At 39.2% G+C, this 17,939-nt stretch overlaps 1 protein-coding gene across 1 annotated transcript in view; it reads right to left on the bottom strand.

Annotated features, from left to right (window-relative positions):
• The window catches only part of SPART (spartin), a 273,868-nt gene that overhangs the window by 254,567 nt on the left and 1,362 nt on the right, over positions 1-17,939 (bottom strand). The window lies entirely within an intron of this gene.

Below are 17,939 nucleotides of genomic sequence, written 5' to 3'. Positions count from 1 at the left end.
TATGGGCCTGGGTTTTAATTAGGTATTCACTTGACTGTAAATAGCAAAAAACCCAGTGACTTAAATAAGTGGGATTCACCCAAAAGAAGTCTGGAGGCAGTAGGCTGCTAGCATTGTCAGCACTCAGAGACATCGGAGCCAGAGTCAGCCATTTTGGGGGCTTTTACTTTGTGCATTTCACCTCAAGGTTGCAAGAAAACTGCTACAGGTCTAGACATCATGCCTTCAAGGAAAGAGGAAGGCAGAAAGGAAAAGAGCAATGCCAGTTGCATCTGTCCATTTTTATCAGGAAAGCAAATGCTTTCCTAGAAAGCCCAGCCAAATTCCACCTTTGTTTCATTGGCCACAACTGCAATACACTTCTAACTGCAAAAGAGGCTTTATAAGCATGTATTTAGGTTAATGTTTCCACCCTTAATAAAAGCTGGCTTCTGGCAGCAAGCAGGAAGTGGGAAGATATTTAATAGGTAATATTTAATAGAGATATCATTTGTGTGTATATATATATATATATATATATATATTTTTTTTTTTTTTTTTTTTTTTTTTTTTTTTGCGGTACGCGGGCCTTTCACTGTTGTGGCCTCTCCCGTTGCGGAGCACAGGCTCCGGACGCGCAGGCTCAGCGGCCATGGCTCACGGGCCCAGTCACTCCGCAGCATGTGGGATCTTCCCAGACCGGGGCACGAGCCCGTGTCCCCTGCATCGGCAGGCGGACTCTCAACCACTGAGCCACCAGGGAAGCCCCATTTGTATATTTTATAGTTTATTACATTAGCTACTCAAAAGAAGCCCATTAATACTCATTAAACATTAGATAAGAAAAAGCAATGTTCACTTACTCTTGCTTCTCTATTTAATGAGCCAAAGGGGTAGTGAGCCTGTCATCTGAAAGCCAGTATCCTGTCCATCACCATCAACCCATTTCTTACAGCAGATGGGAGAACTGATTTAAAAGAAATATCTCAACTCAAGAAAATGACTTTATCCTTCTTAGGATAATTATTTTGTGTTCTTGAATCCTAGTCATTACTAGGGCTTATATTTAGAACTAATATATTTGCTTCTCGAAACTAGTCCAATTATGCTGTTAACGAATTTGTATTTAACTCCCAAATATACCTACTTCTGTATCATCTCTACAAGACTGTGATCTACTGATTGCTGTGCGAAGGCAGCAGCACTAGGATTTAGAAATCTGAATCAGTAGAGGTTTTATTGTCATTAGAAATATTGAATAAGATGTCCCTGGATGTACCATTTTGATCAGTTACAAAATATAACATGCCGTAGACCAAGAGATACTACACTCTGCTGCCTTATATTCAGTGATCCTACTGCTCATGTTAATGAGTAATAGTCATTATTCATTAATAGCCAAGTAATAGTCATTTAACAGAGGAGGGAGCACAGAAACCACATTTCAGACATCACTGTGACAGTGATCCATCCCACTTGTACATACCCAGGATGGTGTGTGGCCTTGAGTTGCTGTCATTTCAGTGGGTTTTTAAATTTTTTAATCATTTTTTTAATTCTGCATTGCATCTATTATTCATGTGAATCCTAGGGCAAAGCTAATCTTCCTGCCGTATAACCTTGTTGTTCTGTCATACAACCTTTCTGGCCACTTCTGCCCCAGAGCACTCTTGATGGAGCATTTGTTATACAATCAGCCTACAATGTAAGTCTTGCCTTCCGGGCTTAACTTGCCACTGACTCCCAAAGGGGAAGGAAAATCATATTTTAGATTTCAGAGTTTAAAATCTGAACAATTCAGGTACATTCAAAACACTGAGACAATAACATTTCAAAGGCAGCCTGATACAAAACCCTAAATGATATTCAATTTAGTCATACTGTTTTATGTTTTAGTTAATCAATATTGTTGACATATAACAGAAAAAGATTCCATGGTCATAGTGAGCCCCAGGAGACTGTAGGCTATAACTCTTGTGATACTTTAAAAATTTGAAATGGGGTTGGATGGTCATGAAAGTCAGTCCTCCACATATTATGGGCAAAAAACACTCAGGCATCTCCTGAGATTCTTCCTTAAAACACAGCTAGTAGGACATGCCACCACTTTCCCTTTTTTCTTTTTCTTTTTTTTTTTTTAAACATCTTTCCCAATTTTCTTTATCCCTTCCTCGATCCTGCTGCTGAGAACATGGCTGAAGCTCTTAGCACCATCTTGGATCATGGGGACAAAGGTCACATCTTAGGGATGGTGGGATAATGAACTGGAAGGAGCCAGGGTCCCAGGGGACCTCAAGGAGTAGTTCTGGGCTTTCTATTCCCGGATCCCTATGTGAAACAGAAACAAGCTTCTATCTTGTGGGTCTTTATTATTCACTGTCAAACACAATGCTAACAGCTACAAGCTCAGGTAATAACAATAACAACAGCTACTATTTATTGACCTCTGACTTTGTCAGATACTGTGCTGAGCACTTTATTTGCATTACCATCTTCAACCTTCAGAACAACCTGTGATGCAGGCACTATTATTTTACAGAGTAGAAAACTATAACTCGAGGAGGTTAATTAACTGACCAAGGCAATGCAGCCAGTAAGTGGTAGAAATGGGATTCAAGCCCAGCCATCTGACTCCAGCACCCACGCTCGGGTCATTAACCATGGTGGGGAATATCTTTGTGACTATGACTCATGGTTCCTCTTTACAGTACATCTATTTCATTTCAAGCAATATTTTTTGCCTCAGTTTTTGGAACTTCCCTACTTCCAAACACCCTACCTGTTAATCAAATACTTACTTTAATAGGTTAAAATACTCTGTGTTATCCAAGGTTAAGGAAGACGGATGAAATTTATTCTGATGGAGCATACACATAACTGGCTTGTGCTTTGTAGCAAAAGACATAACTTCATTTTCCTAACTGCTGCACAATGGGGAAAAAAGAAGTAAAAGACAGAGACAACATCTTGAAGAATGATTCAGTAAGGAAGGATGTGGTCAGAGAACAATCTGCATTCAGTACTGTTCCAGTGCAATCCTCCACAACATAATATTTAAAGTACTTTATAGGTCAGCAGCCTAAATCCTTCTTTAAAAAGAAATTGTCATTATCCCTAAAAGGAAAATATATTTACTCCATATTTAGGGTGGGTTGGAACTTAAGGTCATTTTATACAAATGACATTTTTGTTGATAAAGTCTTGGACAAGGAAACCCAGTTTCTATGTAGGTACTAGACTTTTTTCTGGACTCAGGGTTTTTAAAGATAATTATGATATTGGAATGTCCAAAGAGAAATATGGATGAAGGATGAAGGAGATTGGAAATTAACCCTTTAACCTTATTCCACATGGCTAGAGCTTCATATCAAATGCTAGGCTTCACAATTTAAGGCTCAGAATTTTGAGAGAGAAGGAAGTCATGAGACCATAATCTGGTGCCTTAAATTACAGAGGGAAATTGAGGTCCTGTAAGGACCTGGTCAAGACTACACAGTAGGAAGAATGACACGTAGAAGTCAGAACCCCGAACCCCTAATTGAGGCTCCATCCACTAGGCCATATGGCTCATGAGAGACACAGAGAGCTTGGAGAGTCTCAGAAAAGGCTGAGGGCTGGAAAATAGGGTGTAGAATGAAAGGTCAGAGGATCTGGGATTATGTAACTTGAAAGGAAGAGACCGAAGGGATGCCTGAATAATTTCTCAGTACAAAAAAAAAAAAAATCTTTTTATCTCTCCTAATGAGATAGATAATAAAAGTTTTCTACACAGTGTTGCCCATGCTGTTCTTTCCATTTTAAATGTGGCTTTCCTTTACTCTCCACCTACCCAAATATAACTTCCCTTCAATGTCATTAGACAAGACCTAGGTCTTTCTAAACCTTCCCCAGATGAGTCCGTTAACATTGAACTTTATCTTCTCAGGTTTCCTCCTTTAGTGCTTATGGTTGGGACCACAAAGATTGACACATACATTGTCATTATGACTAAATGTTTCACTGGGGTGTTTCTCCTTTGGAGAAATCTATCCCAGTCCTTCAACTTGTAATCCTTCTGTCATGTAACCCTCCATGGAACTTCTATCATGGTTAGGACTGACCTTAGAATAGATACTCAACACTTGTAGAATTTAATTAATCTATGGCATTGTATCAATAATTTGTTAAATATAAAATATATTTTTCTAATGGTGAATGTTATCATTAAGTAGTATACAAAATATACTGTAAACTTCCTTAAAAACAGATATATTATCTATCTGGAAAATTTAAGGTCTGAAGGCAGAAGGATGCACGGATGAATTACAATCCTTTTTCAAGTCTGAGCCTTATGATTCTGTCATTATCTACACTGAATTAAAAATATGTATTATAGATCTCAAATATACTTCATTAAGAGATGGACATAGAGGTTTCAGCTATCTCTAACATTGATTCAAACCACTGCAAAGTCTAGCTGATGAATTAATTGATGAGATATTTGTCATGATTTTTCTGTGGCACATAAATAAATAAACTGAATGGTTGATTCAATAATCATATGATTAGAATGTTCTAGTTCTATCCAAGTAATGAGAATCACACTCTAAAAGCCACATATATTGCTCTGATGTTACAAAAGATGATGGATTATAGATGTGTTCACTCTTTATGACTCTATTACCTATAGTATTTATAAAATATAATTTTTTCACAAATTTTTCTGTAGACTTTTTTATTCAATTTTCTTATTTGTACTTACGCATTTACTGAAGTAAATGATACGCTGGAGAAGAGAGGATACCACTAAATAACCTTGGCAGATGAAAAGCGAAAATCCCTTATAAGAGACCACCTTGCTGCATGCTTTAAAAGATCACTCTTACAGATCTCTGCGGCTGTTTTAACTAACATCACTCTAATCTCATCCTTCCAAGGGTTTTACTTTCACTATAAAACATAAGCACGGGGACTTGTCCTTTTATTAGCATGTAAATCTATTAATATAATAAACATGATATTTGGGATAATGAATTATCTGATCTCCAGTGGAGCTCATTAAACTGTTGCCTCTCAAATTGCCTTCCTAAGGGGCAGACCTCTTTAAAAAATTAATGGGAGTCATGAATTGAGTTTGTGAAATCTGTAGCATCTCCTTTCAGTAACAGCTACAAGTTTCCTATAGAAAAAGATGGTATTTGGCTCACTCTGGGAGGTTTTCTTGTTTAATAATGTTAAATATAATATAATTTTAGAATAAGTAGTACTTTTAAATGTCATTTTAAAATGACATTTTAAATGCTTAATGAAAAGCAAGAACCTAAGTGTCTTTGTCACTTCAACATATTTCAGGATTCTACTTTGTCTGATTTAGGGTCACTTGAAAAACAGCCATGCTTGACAGCAGGATTTGAAAGGTGGCAGTGTCTGGAATAGATAGTTCTCTCAACGCCAACATGGATCCACAGTGAAGTTAATGAAGCTGACCCTTCAGGGTCTCTCCCTTGCACAGAGCTATGAATGTCATGAGCTATGAATGTCCTAATGTCCTAGGAGGGACCAGCAAGCAAGGTTCTAATCAGAAAGCATTCCTATGTATTCATTTCTGGTAAGTTGCCTAAAGAGATCTCTGAATCTTCAAGCCTTCCATAATTTGTTGTGATTTATTTCCTCATTTTAATGAAGATCCCTTTTATAACTTTGTAGTTTTTTTTCTTAGAGGCACCCCAAAATCATGTGTTTCAGGCCCTATAAAACCTAGATCTGTCCCTGTCCAACAGCAAGAAGGATTTCATTGCAAAGGAAATTTGTTGCAAAAAATCTGTTTAGTTGACATTTTCTAACTAAGTTTCATTAGCTTCACCAAGGCCCCCAATGTAATTTGTGTGAATATAGCCAAACGGTCTGCATAAATCATTTGGATATCTGGAGTTAAGGACATGAACACTAGGCCTCAGGGGCAAATGAGGGCCCTAGTTTATATAGGTGGATTAGTGCAACAAAAATGATCAAGCAGATGTTAATTCCAATCTTATTACCAGGTAGGAAACTTCTACAGGGTCTGCATGAGGTTCTGACACATCGAGTAAAAGTCAAGGGAAAAGGCATAATCTATCCTGTGTCAAACAGTAATCACTATTGAGGCTGCAAAGAACAAAGAGCTTCATTTGAGGTCTTAGGAATTGCAATTCAGGAGACACAGACTCTGATAAAACCGTTTAGAATGTTCCTGGCGATCAGAAAGAGTTGGGGGCTTATAAAGGCAAAAGCCACCACAAGGTTGTTCAAGAACTATGACTGACTTTGATACAATAAAGGAAACATTTGACCTTAAGGGATAGGCTGTCACAAATCGTTTTAGAGTAAGGGTCGGATAAGCATCTTGAGTTTCTGGAACATTGGGCAGATGTTCTGGGTGCCTATGTTAAGATAAGAAGTGGTCCAAGTTCAGATTTCTCCAAGCTGAGAGGTGCTTGAGTCACACATCTTAAGTTCCCTCCCAGCTCTATTTTAGATATGTCTCTTGTCAACACCAACTCCATTTTGATTTTCCTTTTATACCTGAAATCTCGCAGCAAAAACTGAGTTCAGAGACACAGAAGATTCAGCAGTCAGTGCATACCATGACAAATAACATGGCACAGAGATTCAAGCCAGTATGAGGAAAAAAAAAAGGTATCAAAGTCTCACAGAGCCCTCTGAACACCATGTATTCTGCTGACTCTATTCCGCTGAGCTAAGGCATCACAACTTGTATGTGAATCCATTTCTGATTCACTGATACTTGTCAATTATCCTTCAAGAGATGAGCTAAGAGCATAAATGGTTGGCACCCAATTAGGAAAACATATTCCTCTCACTTTTAATTTTATGACTTAGTAACATGTCTTATACCCTAGAAAATTCACCCACATTAATAACAAGGATATGGCAGTCCTCCACTGTAGTCAAGATGGAGTAGGTTGTTTTTAAAAACAAATTATTTTAAGGTAACTTCTATCATTTGAATGAAATAAACTTTCAATATTTAAAATAAATATTTTTCTAATATTCTCCACAAAACTTAAAAAGTCAGAAGACAGTCTCTCCTAAGATAAGAAGTACAACTGGGCTTCCCTGGTGGTGCAGTGGTTGCGAATCTGCCTGCCAATGGAGGGGACACGGGCTCGAGGCCTGGTCCGGGAAGATCCCACATGCTGCGGAGCAACTGAGCCCGCGTGCCACAACTGCTGAAGCCCGGGCGCCTAGAGCCCGTGCTCCGCAACAAGAGAAGCCACCGCAGTGAGAGGCCCGTGCACCGCGGCAAAGAGTAGCCCCCATGTGCCTCAACTAGAGAAAGACCACGTGCAGCAATGAAGACCCGATGCAGCCAAAAATAAATAAATAAAATAAATTTATAAAAAAAAAAAAAAGTACAACTGCTCAGCCCAATGGGTAAAGGCATTGGTGGTGGGAGATGGGGGGTGGCAAGGGGTGGCAAGGGGTGGAGGCAGGGAGATAAAAGATCAAGGTTAAAACTTGTGAGAAGACTCATTGACTTTCTCAGGAGAAACTGGCTATTAGCCAACACCTTAGGACAGCAGTACTCCAAGTATAGGCCATGGACCTCTGAGGGTCCCTGAAGCCACTTGCAGAGTATTTGAAAATTCAAAACTATTTTCATAATAATACTAAGACATTATTTGCCTTTTTCATTGCATTGTTTTGCATCAATGGTACAGAAGCAATGATGGGTAAAACTGTTGGTGGCTGAACACAAATCAAGGCAATGGCCCCAAACTGTACCAGTATCATGTACTAGTTTAATGTGAAATCAGTGTGCTACTATAATGTACATTGTACTTCACTGCCACTTACTGGTAAGAGAAAAAAAAAAAAGCCAGAGAAGAGTTTCACCTTACAATGACTGTTATGAAGCAATATAAATTATTAACTTTATTAACTGTAGGCCCTTGGATGTACATCATTTTTTATACTCTGATGAAATGGGAAGTATGCAAAAAGTATCTCTACTATATACCGAAGTATGATGTTTGTCTCAAAAAGAAGCACTTAGATGGTTGTTTGAGTTGTGAGCTAAACTAGCCACTTTTTTCACAGAACACCATTTTTTACTTGAATTGGTAAAGAATCATGTTTATTTAGACTTGGGTATTTGGCAGACAGTTTCTCAACAATGAACCAATGAGACCATCACTTCAAGGAAAACAACTGACAGTTTTGTTTCCAAGGATAAAATTCAAGCTTTGCAGTGAAAATTAGAATTTTAGAAAAATTGTATCTGTCAGTGTAAGCTTGGCAGCTTTCCAATGCTCAAAGACTTTTCTGATGATTAGTAACATTAACAAATATAACAGTTTACACTGTACAATGAAATATGCCAACATTTGAAAGAGCTGCATAATTCAGTGAATCAATATTCCAAATTACCAATGCATCATGTTAAAAAATGCATCATATTACAAAATATATGGGTAAAATATCCATTTAAAGTACAAAATAAACCAATAAATTTTAATGTAACAGAATTTGAAAAGTTCATGGATATGGTTTCAGATTCCATAATGCAACTCACTTTTCAGAAACCAGCATCTGGTGTCACATCTAAGAATACCCACAAACTATCTGAGAAGGTTATTAAAAGACTCCATTTTCCAAGTATATATGTGGGATTTCTTAAAACATATCAACCAAAACAAGACATCACAACAACTTGGTAGTAGCTTTAAAATATGTCCACAGATTCTCTGACAATCCTCCCCTCAACAGGTGAATTCTGAGGGCCAGACCTTTTTTATTGAAATACAGTTGATTTGCAATGTTGTGTTAGTGTCAGGTGTACAACAAAGAGATTTGGTTATATACGTATGTATATATATTCTTTTTCAGATTCTTTTCCCTTATAGGTTATTACAAAATATTGAATATAGTTATCTGTGCTATGCAGTAGGTCCTTGTTGGTTATCTATTTCATATATAGTAGTGTGTATATGTTAATCCCAAACTCCTAATTTATCCCTCCTCTGCCCTTTCTCCTTTGATAACCATAAGTTTGTTTTCTATGACTGTGGGTCTATTTTTCTTTTGTATGTAACTTCATTTGTATCATTTTTTAAGATTCTACATATAAGTGATATTACATGATAATATGTCTCTGGCTTACTTCACTTAGTATGATAATCTCTAGGTACATCCATGTTGCTGCAAATGGCATCACTTCATTCTTTTTTATGGCTAAGTAATATTCCATTGTATATATATACCACATCTTCTTTATCCATTCCTCTGTCAATGAACATTTAGGTTGCTTCCATGTCTTGGCTACTCTAAGTAGTGCTGCAATAAACATTGTGGTGGTGGGGGGCGGTACATGAATCTTTTTTTTCTTATTTGGCTGAGCTGGGTCTTAGTTGCGGCATGCAGGATCTTTCGTTGCAGCGCGTGGGCTTCTCTCTAGTTGTGGTGCATGGGCTCTTTAGTTGTGGCACACGGACTCCAGAGCACACAGGCTCAGTAGTTGTGGCACACGGGCTCAGTTGCCCCACGGCATGTGGGAACTTAGTTCCCCGACCAGGGATCGAACCTTCATCCCTTGCATTGGAAAGCATATTCTTTACCACTGGACCACCAGGAAGTCCCACAGGTATCTTTTTGAATTATGGTTTTCTCCATATATATGCCCAGGAGTGGGACTGCTAGGTCATATGGTGGCTCAATTTTCAGTTTTTTAAGGAACCTCCATAGTGTTCTCCATACTGGCTGTACCAATTTACATTCCCACCAACAGTGTAAGAGGGTTCCTTTTTCTCCTCACTGTCCCTAGCATTTATTATTTGTAGACTTTTTGATGATGGCCATTCTGACTGATGTGAGGTGATACCTCATTGTAGTTTTGATTTGCATTTCTCTAATAATTAGCGATGTTGAGTATCTTTTCATGTGCTTTTTGGCCTTCGGTATTTCTTCTTTTCTGAGGGTCAGACTTAATGACTCATTTCTAGCAAACAGAATGTAACAAAAGTGACAATGTGTGACTTATAATAGTTCATAAAGGCATTGTGGTTTTCTCCTTGCTCTCTCTCAGAAAACCTGGGGGAGGCCAGCTGCTTTGAGGACACCAAAAGATTTGAGAACCTTAGCCTTCAGTGACAGGTCAAAGTATCAAGCCAAACGTCTGCATATTGACAATATGAGGCAAATATTCCCTTTAGGTAACTTCAAGATTCAGCTACTGCCCAATAGAGCATCAGTCTTCTTGTGGATCGTGGATCATATATTATACCAGGATTTGGCTAAATCCAGCCCACTGTCTGCTTTTATAAATAAAGATTTATTGGAACACAGCCAGGCCTATCTGTTTACATATGGTCTATGGCTGCTTACAACAGCAGAGGTGAAGTTGTCACAAAAACTCTACAGCATACAACCTGAAAAGCTTAAAATAGGTACTATTTGGCCATTTACAGAATAAGTTTGCTTACACTGATGTGCTTTGATTTACTCTGTTTGTGCAGTTTGTACTCATTTCTTCCCAATGAAATTTCAAGGTATGGCTTTTTCTAGGGATCAGAAACTTTCTCCTCTCTCCCTCTTATCCTTGTCTAACCAACATCACAGATGAGTAACTGATCAATGCCAGAGGGTGGTTGGTTAATATTCCAAATGCCATTACATTGAAGGTTAGTTTTCAATTTAAAAATTATGAGGGTACACAAACATTCAGTCTATAGCAGTAATCAAGGAATTTTAATACCATATAAATTTGTTTCCCACCATCATCCATTTAAAAATACATAAAAGTGCTTTTTAAATTGACAGTTTACATCTTCCTTTCTATGTGAACCTGTACTTCCAGTCCATGTATCCTCCCTGGCAACTAAATTTTATATTGTATTTTTGTACTCACAAGTTTTGTATTTATCACCTTCATTTCTCTGCAACAAATATATAGAGTTGACCCCTTGAACAACTTGGGATTGAACTGCTCAGGTCCACTTATACACAGATTTTTTCAATAGTAAATATGACAGTACTACAGGTTCTGGGGTTGGTAGAATCCCAGGATGTGGAACTGCAGATATGCAGAAACAGTGGATAAGGAGGGCCAACTATAAGTTAAACTCAAATGTTTGACCATGCAGAGGGAGGGTGCCCCTAACCCTCCCATTGTTCAAGGGTCAACTGTCTATAAACTGAAGTTTTAATGTAAGTTTACATTTTCTGTGAGCATAAGGCTCTAAGTGTTAAAAATTTTCTTCCAAATCAATTACTATTATAATTATTATTAATGTACAATTGACAAAATTTTTCATATATTAAAGCTTTTTACCAAAACATAAATTTATTTTAAAATTTTATAAATAACTATTAAACATAAAAACTAATATTTTATTGAAAGTTCTTCTCTTAATAAAGGAGGACACTTTTTTCTAACTAATTATTTCATCCATAGGTGAATTTACTTGTTTCTAGATTAAATTATATCAAATATAGGCCATCGATTATATTATTATTTTCCACAGTAAGATTTGGGATCATTGAGGTATATGCCTTTCTCATGTGTAGTAGGAGTAGGGGTATTAGAAATGCCTGTGAGTTCTCAGGGGGATCAATTTAAGAAAAATAATCAATATGAAGTTGAAGTTTTCCTTAAAACTATCATTTGCACAAGTTCTCTCTTGGAAAGCCTTCCTGTACCTTATGGGAACCGAGTTTGAAGCTCACTGAAGTGAGGACCCGCGAAATTTCAGAGGGGTAAGGAGAGAAGTGAGGACAAAAGTGAATGATGAACAATCACAAGAGGTAGTGACAATAACTGAAAAGGAAAGAAAAGAACAGAAAAAGGAATAGTAATAAATTAAAAAACAGGATGTCATTAGATTTAGTTCATACTTACTCAAGTACCAGAATTCAAAAATCATGTGGCTCTAAGAGGACATTAAGAAATTTAAGAAATGTATACTGCCTATTTTTAGGGAAATATGGGCTCCCTTCTCCTCCTTCCCCCAAATATGGTATATACATAGAGGAAAAATAAATCACATTCTGTGGGAAAAAAAAAAAAGAGTGGATGATCAATTGTGAAAAGCTGTAGGGCCACTGGTTTGGAGAATTGGTTAAGTGGAAGTTCATGGTGAAGTAGGAAAAGGAAAACCAAGAGAAAAACAGCAAGAGAATGGGAAATAAAATTTGTTTTAAGAAAAAAAGGAGAGAAAATGAGAAAGGCAAGATGGGAGTGTTTGCACACTGTTATGGGGGGACACAGGGGGAAGCACCAGGACCACAGCATGTCCAGGAAGGTCTGTTTTCTCAGACATCTTCATGATGACCATCTACTCCAGCTCAAGTCTATCTTGTTCATGACTGTGGACAAGTTCCTGGCACACAGGAGGCGCTCAAAAAAGATGTGTTGACTAATGGAACATATTTATGAAATTTAGACTGCAAGGCACTATTCAGGGAAAGCTTTCTCTGCCTATCTGCCTTGACTATCAATGCAAGTAGTGAAAATACAATTACTATATTTATAGTTTTGGAGCAACTCTTCCCAATTTTTGTAACATGTACTTTGTATAGCAATACCTTCTGGGGGTTTTCTAAAAGACATTTTTAACATATGAAAATTATAGCCCACTCTGCAATAGTAGCCCTATTGGGTCTGGTGCTCTTCACTGCCCTTCCCCTGCAGGGTTTGTGGAAATCTCATGCTCTCCTATTCTGCACACATAATACTCTGCTCATATTTATTGTGCTGAAAAAATCAGATCCAATTCTGTTTTCTTCTCTTTTTGACTTTAGAGCACATTTGCTCGATGCATATTTTCCCAGGCTGCTGATTGCTGATTTGTTTTCACCTGGATGTCTGGGGAGGTGGTGCCCATACACCAACTCTCCACTTGACAGTCAACACCACTCACAGTCACTGCTCACATCACTCACACCACTGCTGATGAGGATTCCTCCGAGTAAAGCCACAAAATAAGGCAAAGAATAGAGCAGATGTGTTTGGCTCAGAACCATTTCAGTAACAATTTTCTATTTTCTTGCAGATGATCAACTCTAGTATTGTTAAACTATTATACTTCTGGGTTTTTAACTGTTTTTCCACAAGAGCAAGTATATTTTCACCACCTGAAGGCACATGCCTAAGTAGATTTTCCCAACAATATTTGAGTGTTGGACTGAGGCATGGATAGCAAAGCTATTGTCAGACACTGGGAATTCCCAGTGACAGACACTATGACAGACAGCCCAAATATTTCAAACCCCTTTAGCTCCCTCCCTTCACCCTCCCTCCCAACCCTATTTCTTGCTAATTCTTTCAAAATTAGCTTTTCTCTCCTAACAGCCCAAGTTGCCCTTTTGCTGTTATGAAATTACAAACCGCGTCAAGGCAAACCCATCTCTGAGAAGTACCTAAGAGGCACATTATGAACTGCAAAGCTCCCACGGAGCAATTTAAAATGATGAATATCCTTTTCAAACATCCTTTTCAAAATTGCACATGGACTTCAGCCAGTCACACGACAGAGATGTGGAGGATGCATTCAACTCCCCATCTGCTTTTCACATTGCTCATCCCTGATTTATAACCCACAGTAAGTCACTTGGCCACACAAACATAGCTGATGGGCAAACGCAGCCCCCAGCATCTAAGAAAGAAAAGATGGGTCCCTAGCATTAATATTTTTCTCCTACCTGCACCCTGATGTGACTCACTGCTATTCCGAGAAGAGTTCTACCCACTAGTCTCAGAAGAAGAAAAACACCAAACCCTGAGGTACATTTTAGACTTTGAGAAAATAAATAAAGCTCTGTAGGGATAACTTCAGACTTCTGCTTTCATTAAAGCAGCTTCATTACATTTTCTCTCCCTTCAAACACAGCAGCATGCGTAAATTCATTCCTTTCTGTGTCAAGCCTTATTAACAGAATCACTTTTTTTTTTTCTAGAATGTGTACCATTTACTGACTAGGTGAGACACATAGATATTTCCTTTTGCACAAGCCTTGAGAGGGCACTGTATGTCGCAGGAGATGAAGTGAAGCCTGCGGCAATGAATGCAAGTAACCCCAAGGCACGACTAATGTAATTTCTGAGCAGAATCTCAAAGCGGGCAGACAAGATGACCATCTTACTCTCCACCTTAGCCCAGCCCCACCTCCTGTAAGAGCTGAAGGGTAACAGAAATTATGCAAGGTCGTACTCCAGGGCCGCAGAAGGCAGACTGTGAAGTGAGAATGTTTGCTGCCATTTTGGCCGCACTTCCCCCAGCACTCTTCACACTGGCTGCCCACCAGGACATTCCCTCGTGGTAATGTTCCATTAGACAGTCCCTTAGAATGTCCCTGGGACCTCTCACCGCCATTTTCTATTATCTACTCCCCACCCTCCCCTCCCTTGTGTCTGATTTTTCTGACCTATAACCAGCTCATCTCCTAAGTATCAGACCTCTAAGCGTTCAAATTTAAGAATGAACTCATTTAATCTGCTCAGGTGCTAATGGCTAATGCAGAGAAAAACACCTCTGGCTCTTCTTTCCCTCCAGGTAATAGAGTACATTTTAAACAGGGACTTCTTATAAATCATTATTTTCCAGCCCAGAGGAAGGGTTCTGCTGCTGGGAGACTTCAAGGAAGATAGGAAAAGAAAGGACATCTTTGGAGAGGCAGGTCAGTGACTTCTGAGATATACTATTTGACAGCTGTTTCCTGTGTCCTGGTCATAGCATCACTAGAATCTTTGGGACCCTTTGGTCATATGGAATAGTCTTATCCTGGTTACCTCAAATAATAGGCAAGTTATTGTAAGGATATACATTGAAATGAGAACCTGGAATTTCAAGGGAACCCAAGAATACCTATGGCTAATTAGTTTCACAGAAATGGAAATGCAGTTTGGAAAATGGAAAATAGTTCAAGTTCAAGGAAAATCTAGAGCTTGGAGAGCAGGGGTTCATCCATTCCCTCACCATCATGGGGACTTAATGCCTCTGGCTTCTGCTTCCTTGCAGCTGTCAGGCAACCACCTCTTCGTCTCCTCTGCATGTGCTTTGACATCTGCTAGATCACAACTTTTGCTTATTCATAACTCCTGCTTACTCACAATTTCAGCCTACACATAGCCCCTGGGCGTGTGCTTTTAGCTTCTGTTCTGGATTCTAACTGACCCACTCACATATTTCCAGTTTGAATGTCCTAGAAGGAGAAGTTACCCGGATCAGTTTATTAGCATTGTGCTTGTTGAGGTAGAGCCTCTGTACCAGGCCTCAACCAAAGCACTCTCATTTGCTAAGAATCAGTTTGGTTGGTTTAAGGGAAAAAAAATTTATTGAAAGGCTACTGGATTTTCAGAGAGAGGCTCAGGAAATGAACAGAAACAAAGGGAGGCTGAGAAGCCTGAATCACAGCCAAATCATACCTCCAAATTAGCTGAGAGCAGACATTACTGCCATCACTGAACAGGAGGAGCTGTAACTTGTAACTGACACCTGGGCACTGGAAACCAGATCTCACTGCTTGTCCCCCTGCCCTTGCTGGCCCTGGAAACTGGACATTGTTTCAATCACTGCCAGAAAGAGCCCTCCTCATCTCAGTTCCCTTGTGTGACCCAGTCCCAATTCCAGGTCTAAGGAAGGTATATTCGATTGGCCAAGTCTAGGTCATATACTCTCACCCCAGCTGCATGGGGGTTGGGTGGTGATGGGAGAGCAGGAAAGAGTATACGGCCTTTCAGGCTTCATCAGTGGGAGATGAGCTCTGCCTCTCACCAAGTCTCAAACAGTGGCTAGATGATGGGCACCTAAGAAAAAATTTGGACACCCAGCACACGAAGCAGAGTAAGTGAGCTCTGCTCAGGGGAACAGAAGAGTGCTCTTCACTCAGCAGGGGGCTGTGGGCAAGGAGGGCCTTTTGACTGGCCAGTGCAAGACAATCTCATGACCAAAAAAGCACAGGGAATTCTTTCATGTGCACTGTTTGAAGCCTCACAAGGCACACTTATATTCAAAGTAGGTGTTTATAGGTCTGTCTGCCTGGTTGGTCTGTAAGCATTTTAGGGCAGAGACTCTGTTTTCTTTATTTTTATTTCCCTAGTGCCTGGGACACTGCTTGGCATATAGCAGATGCTCCAAAAATGTCTGACGAATTTAATAAGACTGTGGTCCAGGAATTTTCCCATAGCATTAGATAACACAAATTTCTCCATGCTTTTGGGAAGACCATGATTTAAACAAGCAAGTAAACAAGAAGGACTATTGAAACATCATGAAAAGGCAAAAGAAGTAAGAATTTTTATGACCCACACTCTCCTCCGAGTTATCAGTTCCTTCACTGGGCAGAGATCTCTGAAATTGTGGCAGATGGAAAGTGGGAACTGCTTGAAAAAAGAGACATGGAGGCATGAGAGAGAGGACGGAGTTTGGGAAGGAATCATTAAAAGGGGGGCAGAGATGAAGGAATCAAGGAAAGGGAGCAGAGAGTCCAGCGAGTATTAGAAACAGAATGTAAGTTTCCTGATAACCTAGAAGGAAACTAGAGAACAGACAAAGTAATTCTGAATGCTGCTTTGATGGCAGCAAGGAAGAAAAGAGGGAGCTAATATTTTTAAGCACTTATTATATGCTAGACAATTGCTAGGAATCCTGTGTGTGTGTGTGTGTGTTTACCTCTCACAACAACCTAATAATGTAGACACTATTATTTCCATTTTATAGATAAGGAAAATGAGGCTTAGAGAAGTTAAGTGATTGGCTTAAGTCACAGAGATAATAAATGACAGCATCAGAACGTAATGACTCTCCATCTGATTCTAAATTCCACACTTTTTTTTTTTTTTTTCACCAATCCATCTCTCTCTGAATAAGACAGAAAAGGGTTGGGGGAAAGATGGGATGATCATGCTTGCTAGAAGCTTGGAACTATGTCTCTAAACTGTGCCTGCAAACTCCCAGGACCTTGAGTGGTGCCTGACCTACTTTTGAAGACTTTCTATGGAAGCAAATTTGACAATTAAAAATTTTTAGACCATTTGTACATGAAATTTAATAAAATAAAGACATGGGAAGCTTTGCCTCCCTATCAATTTTGAAATAGCTTGTGGTAATTTGTTACAGCAGCCCTAAGAAACCAAGTTCAGGACATACCAAGAAAACCCTTAGAGATTATTTATTTATTACTTACTTTGTATTGAAATGCAATTGGTATATAGCAAAGCAATGATTTCATGGATATTACTGCTTACAATGAATCTAAGTAAAAATCTAAGTACCTAATAGAGCAGGTGGTAGATGGATGTAATAATATTCATGAAAGTGGCATGTGAACGGGTGAAGTTTAGGGTACAAATGCAAGTGTGTTGGGAGAGAAGCAGGTCTCAGAATCTGCCCTTTGGACAATGCAGCTCATTCCAGCATCCTGCATTTTAGATCCTATATAGAAAGATTCATATAGAAAAGGCTGACACACAGACAATTCTCCTGGAGAAGGAAAGGGGAGAGATAGAGCCTTTGCTCACTTACCAAAGGGGCCTCAGAGTTAAGCCCGCCACCCCCATCCATCTCTACGGGGAGAACCACCGAACATGGGCACAGCTACCATGATCCCAGGAGCTGGGCACTGGTAGGTGGCAGTATTTGTGCAAATTTATATGGTCACTGAGACTTGAGCAGCATTTTTTAATATTGATTTGTATGATGTGCTTTCTTGGCCACAGGGGGATGATGTCAGGGGGAACACAGCAGGACAGGCAGTCAGGGACTGGAGGAAAAGGTGGCCACACCAACACCTCCCAGGGCTCAGCACTTCGCAGGCCATAGAGCCACCTGGCTTGTTGACTGTCAAAGTGGAAGAGACCTCAGATATCAAATAATCCAAGCCTCTCACTTTCCGGTTGAAAAACAGGAATCCAGAATCGCTGGGTGAAGGTCACAGGGCTGACTAGTAACCGGAGTCAGTCATATCAGTTAAGGGCTCCCTTTCCA

Source organism: Orcinus orca, chromosome 18 (genome assembly GCF_937001465.1).
Source record: "Orcinus orca chromosome 18, mOrcOrc1.1, whole genome shotgun sequence".
Taxonomy (NCBI): Eukaryota; Metazoa; Chordata; class Mammalia; order Artiodactyla; family Delphinidae; genus Orcinus; species Orcinus orca.
Note: the sequence above shows the minus strand (reverse complement) of the source record. Positions and strands in the feature narration are given on the sequence as shown.